Source organism: Solanum tuberosum, unplaced genomic scaffold (genome assembly GCF_000226075.1).
Source record: "Solanum tuberosum cultivar DM 1-3 516 R44 unplaced genomic scaffold, SolTub_3.0 scf00625, whole genome shotgun sequence".
Taxonomy (NCBI): Eukaryota; Viridiplantae; Streptophyta; class Magnoliopsida; order Solanales; family Solanaceae; genus Solanum; species Solanum tuberosum.
Genome location: NW_006239540.1, coordinates 215,075 through 221,641, shown reverse-complemented (window position 1 = coordinate 221,641; position 6,567 = coordinate 215,075). Strand labels below are relative to the sequence as shown.

At 36.2% G+C, this 6,567-nt stretch overlaps 1 pseudogene; it reads right to left on the bottom strand.

Moving 5' to 3' along the window:
• Nucleotides 1-2,770: 2,770 nt before the first annotated feature.
• On the bottom strand, nt 2,771-6,567 carry LOC102579419 (TMV resistance protein N-like; annotated as a pseudogene).

Genomic DNA, 6,567 nt, shown 5'->3' with positions numbered 1-6,567 from the left:
CTTTTAAAACAACAAAAGAGGTTTGACATAGGTTGAAAGAACAAGATCAAGGCAACAATAGAACACGTCAAATGCAGGTGTTGAACTCGAAAAGAGAGTTCGAGTTCCTAAATATGTTGGAGGATGAAACAATCAGTAAGTATGTTGATCGAATCTCCTTGATTGTTAATAACATTAGACTTCTTGGTAAAGAATTTACAGGCAAACGAATTGTGGAGAAAGTTCTTGTGACTCTTCCTGAGAGATTTGAATCTAAAATTTCTTCTCTTAAGAATCAAAGGACATGAGCAAACTCTCACTAGGTGAACTAATGAGTGCTCTTCAAGCACAATAGCAAAGAAGGACTATGAAACAGAACAAGTTCACTTTAGGCCTTCACATATGTTGAGCTGCTCCTGGCTATATATTACTCCGGCAAATTGATTTACACCACTGTTTACTTGATTCCCTTATGTAATGATGGGATGGCCCAGGAACTAGATTCAGAAATGTCGTGAATGAGCTGGGTACTAGAGGTACCCAACCATCCACAATGTGATGAGAGTTCCCAGTGAGCGGGATACTAGAATTGTCCGACCATCACGGATTTAATAGAGAATCTACTTTCCAGTTTTGCTAGGTACCTCACTTATGGGATACATCCAAGGCAAATGGAAAAACGTCAAAAGACTATAGGTGCATTAGGTTATCTAGCACCCAGAATGTTATTGAAATCCATATTAATCATGGCAACAATTATATACGGATTTCAGTAACATAACAACTCACCACACTATTCCAATAACTAATTTCAGACTCAATGTCTTCTAAATAAATTCCGATAATCGACTGCTCACCATGTTTCTCCAGAACAATGTAGTCTAGCTTGAATTCAATATTGGATAGTTTAGAAATATCGAAAGTGTCCCACACTATTCTTGCCTTTGGCATCTAAACCATTTCCTCTTCTTCATCATCGGCCCATGCTTTCGTTCCACTTCCAGATAGAGACCCTTGTCTCGAAGGTTGTGGATGAGTGATTTTGGCCTAATGTTTTTGTGCTATTGCACGTCTCCTTTCTCCGTATCCTTAGCCTTCTGCGCCGCTAACTGAGCTACTTTCTCTACCTCTTTCTGCAGGTTTATTGCTGCACTAGATTCAGATCCAATTTCGATTTGTTCCTGGAGTTCAAGCAGTTGTGCCGTTTTTCCCCTTAGTTAATATCCTTTTGTTGCTGCTTCCTGTGCCATTAGAGCCTTCTGTGATGGTCAACTTACAGTGTCTTTGATAAATCGGTCATAACTTTTTTTCTCCAGACATGGATTGACAAACCGTCGATGGAGTTGGAAAGAAGACTCATACACCTTTAATGTGATAGGTCATGGGTTACCTTACTTTTCATATTCGAATAGATATGGTTGTTTGAAGTTGACTCTTATATGAACTCATGTGAAAACTTAGCCGGTAGGAAAACTTTGAACTCGACTTAGTGCTAGAGGTTCCTTATGACTCTAATTCAAATCTAATACATCTAAACACTTAGGAATTGATCTTTACACATATATACAATTATAAATTATCGGGTTTCGACTTATACACATATGGAGAATGGTTCGAACCTTCGCTTAGAAGTTGCGGGGTGTTACATCATTAATTATAAAAATGATCTAAGTAAAACAAATAAAATGAAACATGTAACCCACCAAATTATGAACCTGCTTATTTGAAATTTTAAAGTATGTTGATGGCTAAAAATAAGGTATATCCAAGCAATTTTTCAAAGATCAGTTTATTTCTGACTTCTAAGCCTAACGCCAATATATTATGTCATACAATTCCAATTCTGATATATGAAACAGACAATCCACTACTTCCTCTAGTACGTCTTTGTTCTGAACGCACTACTCTGAAATAATCATTTTAAGTAATTAATTCCTATTCACAATGTAACATTTGACAGTAGATGTCAATGGAGACTACGCTTCTTCAGTAGGGGAGAAACTATTTGAGCTCGAGCATTGGAGCTACATTGGAAATAGTCCCCCTAGGCGCTTCGTTCATCCACTCATTTTGGCAAAGTTATAATCTGCGATTTGCTTTTCAGGCCAGCTATTGTTAGCAAATGGAAAATGTGATTATATTTCAAAATGAAATTTAAAAAGAACGAATTCTTGCTTACCCAAGTTCTTTCGTGAATCTCTTTCTCAGGTACAGGAAATATGTCCCTTCATAGGCAGTGTCACCGGTTCTCTTCTCAAAATACCATCTTCTTCTTCTCAGTTTGCACACTACCAACAAGGCGGTAGACTGTAAGATTGAAAAACTATTCATAATCCAAAAAGGAGCGACCACAATTAGTATTCTGTCATTTACTTTTAACATTTTTCCCTAAAAACTTATGCCTCTTCAATTGTTTCATCTTTTCAGTGCATAAGAAAGAGAGATATTTGTATTTAAATCAAAGATTACGTCTGATATGTTAAGAAGTTTTGGGAATGATAAATCAGTGAAAACAATACAACAAAATCAAAAATAAATTTAGACGGAAGATCAAGATAGGATGCAAGTTGCAAAAAAGGACCAGTTTTCTTTTTGGTTTACCTCACTTTTTCCTCTTTTTCATACTTACAAATTACTCGCCCGTTATTGATTTTTGTTCAGTTCACCACTAGAAGAAGCTTTGATATTTTTAATAATTCAACTACAACATTAATAGAAGAAAAGAATAGCAAAAATACAAGCAAAGAAAAACTAGAGGCAACACAAATATTAGAATATTACCTATATTTATTTAATCTAAATTCCTTGGTTTGCAGCTGAAGAAACTGACGACTCTCCCAAGAATATTAGAATGTTTCTTAGAAGAGGAGCAATTCGCGTCAAGCTCAGGATCAACTTTATACAACAAACGTAATCCATAATGTTTCATTTCACCATAGAAACATAACGTAAAAAGCCCATAGTCATTTGGTGTTCTCCCATTTTCCTTAGATGTATCCCATAAGTCAGAAAGAGGTATCAACAAAAATGAAATCTCAGGATTACATTCTGAATGGTTGGATAAGGCAAGTTTCTGGGTGATACCCGACATCCCATCATCACATAAGGGAATCAAGTGAGCTGTCATGTCAATCAATTTTCCAGAGTAACATACAGCAAATCCCAAGAAGTTATCACGTACGTACCAATTTTTAGGCAAATTTACTGATACACTTGTACTAGTTCCCTGATGGTGGAACCAACCTGGGATGTTGATCCCCCAACTCATAAGCGCTCTTAGTGACAAGGAATCTGAAGCACATGAGATATTCTGAAACAACGAATTACAGATCAAATCATTGCTCCAATCTGCAGATATTGTATGCAATTGCTTTGAAAATTCTGGTAGCTGTGGAAGCCTCTTGCAATTTGATAAGTACAAGGTTTCAAGATCACCAAGTTGGCTATGCTTTCAGGCAAATGCACAAAAATTATTTCCATTGAGATGCAACTCTTTCAAAGACGATAAGCATCCAATGTCTTCCGGAAGTCCTCCATCTATTAAATTGCAGAAACTGAGATTCAGAATTTCCAATGAGCGTAACCCTTCATTCACCTGAGGGAACACAAAGTACACTCCATCTTCTAAACATTGTCCTGAAAAACTCAAGGATTTAAGCTTGTTTAACCGTACGATGGAAGAGGGAGGCTGTGAAATTCGAGTGCAGCTGGCATCAAGCTCCTCCAAGTTTTCTAAATCACCTATCTCTTTGGGCAAGTTTATAAGTTTTGGGCACCACGACACATCTAGCTTCACCAATCCTTTCAACATGCCAATGCTACTTGGAAGAGCTACAATTTTTTCCATGACTGACAAATCTAACTTTGTAAGATGAGCTTGGTGCTGAATAATAGATGATGGTATTTCATTTATCCCAATGCCTTTCACCTTTATCTCTAACTCCGACTTCATTCTTCCAATGATTTCTGGAAATATCTCCAAACTTTGGCAACCCTCTAGATTCAGATGTTCAAGAGACTTCACATTAACACATGGAAAACTCTCAAGGCTTTCACAACGATACAAATTTAACTTAATGAGTTTTTTGCAATCACCCAGGGAAGAGTGAACCTCTTTAAGACTACTACATTTCTCCAGATTCAAACACTCCAAATTTGGCATCCCCGTGAAATTTGGTGTTTGCATCAGTCTTCTAGAGAAGCTCAGATCTAGCCATCGTAGACACGGCATAAGCTCCTATTCACAACAAACAGACATTAATTTGAGTTTATGGAACTAACATCAAATTCTAGGAAAAGCCAAAATATAAAATGATTACCTTTCTTTTTGTCCATAAATCATGCAGTAAACTCCACCCAAGATAGAGATGAACAAGCCTTTGAGGTTTAAAATTTTTCTGGCAATGACTCCCAAGGATATTGCTTCCAGAAAATCCACCGCAAGTTGTTGGACAGACACTCAATGGAGCCGTTGGGAATGTATTTTGAATCAATCGAAGAAGGGTGTAAAAAGAAATTGTTTAAGCTACCATCATTTATGTACAATATCCTAAGCTTTTTCATATTTTTCATTGCCTCTTTATTAAAGCATATTTGTCCGAAATAAGTACACCAGATTGCTTCCACTGTCACTGTCCCCTGGCAAAAAGATAAATAAACGGCTAGTAGACCAATTAATGGCTTAATAACATAAGATAAATAAATATCAATATATGAAAACAGGAAATTGAATATATATTGCATTGTTTAACCTACTTACTGTGTTGTTGTCAATCACTTCTTTGAAATCTTCAACGTTCCATATTCTGCTAGGTTCTCCCAAATCTTTATGCATTTTCACCACGTATTTACCCATCTCTTGTATTAAGTCATGCATTTCAATCGTATTGTTTATAGAGATGAATACAAGAGATTTGTCAATTAGGACACGCAATCCAATATTTACTCCAGAATAACAGCTCTCAAGAATTTTCATGATGTAATCTTTATCTTTCCCTCGTAAAGAAGCAATGCTATATCTAGAAATATAATCTCTTTGTATGGTCTCCAATCGATCATAGCTAATTCTGAGCTTTTCAACAATTTCTGAATTAGAGTTATTCTTCATTTCCTCCATAGCACTTCTCCACTCTGTCATGTCCCTCTTATGTAATAAAGAACCCCACACTTTTAGGGCTAAAGGAAGGCCTTTAGCATGATGTACAACCTCCATTGAGAGCTTCTCAAAATATTCATCGGGAACTTCTTTTTTGACGAAAGCATATTGATTGAACAATTTAATAGCTTGATGGTCAACAAGTGTAGTCACTTCATATATCTCATCACTCGTTTCAATCAAATGTTTATCTCTAGTTGTTGCAATAATTCTACTCCCATTACCATACCAATTAGGATTTCCTGCTAGGTAATCCAAATGGTCTCTATGATCTATGTCATCAAGCACAACTAAAACCTTCTTAAAACGAAGTCTATGAGCTATCATATGCTTTCCGTCCTCCTTATTATTCACATAATTATCTTTTTTCCTTAACAATTCCGAGAGAAGGATATTTTGCAAAGAATGCATTCCATATTTGTTTTCTTTAATATCCGCAATGAAACTTGCAGCTTCAAATTGATACGAGAGTGTGTCAAAAATTGCCCTTGCTATTGTCGTTTAACCAATTCCCCCCATGCCCCAAATCCCCACACTCCGAACTTCATTGATTTCAAGCTTTAGTTGGGTTTTTACTTCCTCTAAATGAGCATCTATTCCCACAACATCTTGCAAATAAGATACTGAAGTCTTGCATAATTTGAGCGAAATTTGATTAACAATTTGTTGAATATTCTCTGATTCAACCCTACATAAATAAGATGATTAATTAAATAAGCGTCATCACATATTGTGGATAAGCATAATAAAGTTAAGTATTATAAGTGTTTCATAGTATAAGTTATTTGGCTTAACTGAATCTAAGTAGCTTTAAAAGTTGTTTGTAAACATACAATAGTCTAATAAAGCATTTCTAAGGTCGAAACTACACACATATATTTTTTAACTCACCCTTGGCGGATATCATATCCTTTTAGATCCGTTGCAGCAGTTAAGGCGGTCCTCCATCTTTGCACCTTCTCCATTCTCTCAACACCATCCTTGTACTTCAATTCATGTTTGGCAAATGCTTTTGCAAAGTTTTCTCTCTGGTGACGAACATGTGATGGATCCACATTATAGAAGACCGGTATGACTATTTGTCCATTTTCTTCTTTCATGTATTCCATAATCTTCACTAGTTCATTCAAGCACCACCTCGATGCAGCGTAATTCTCTGAGAAAACGACAAGGGCAACTTGAGACTCTTTGATAGCTTTCAAGAGTTCTTCTGGAATCGAATCACCATGCTCTAGCCTTTTATCATCTTGAAAGGTGAATATTCCCCTGTTCTTCAAACCTTCGTACAAGTGACCTGTAAATGTTTTACGAGTATCTTCACCTCTAAAACTCATAAATACATCATACTTCCATCGAGGACAGTACTGTGAACTGCTCACAAAAGAAGAAGATGATGCCATTGATTTGGTTAATTTGTTGAAGTTTGAGAAGAA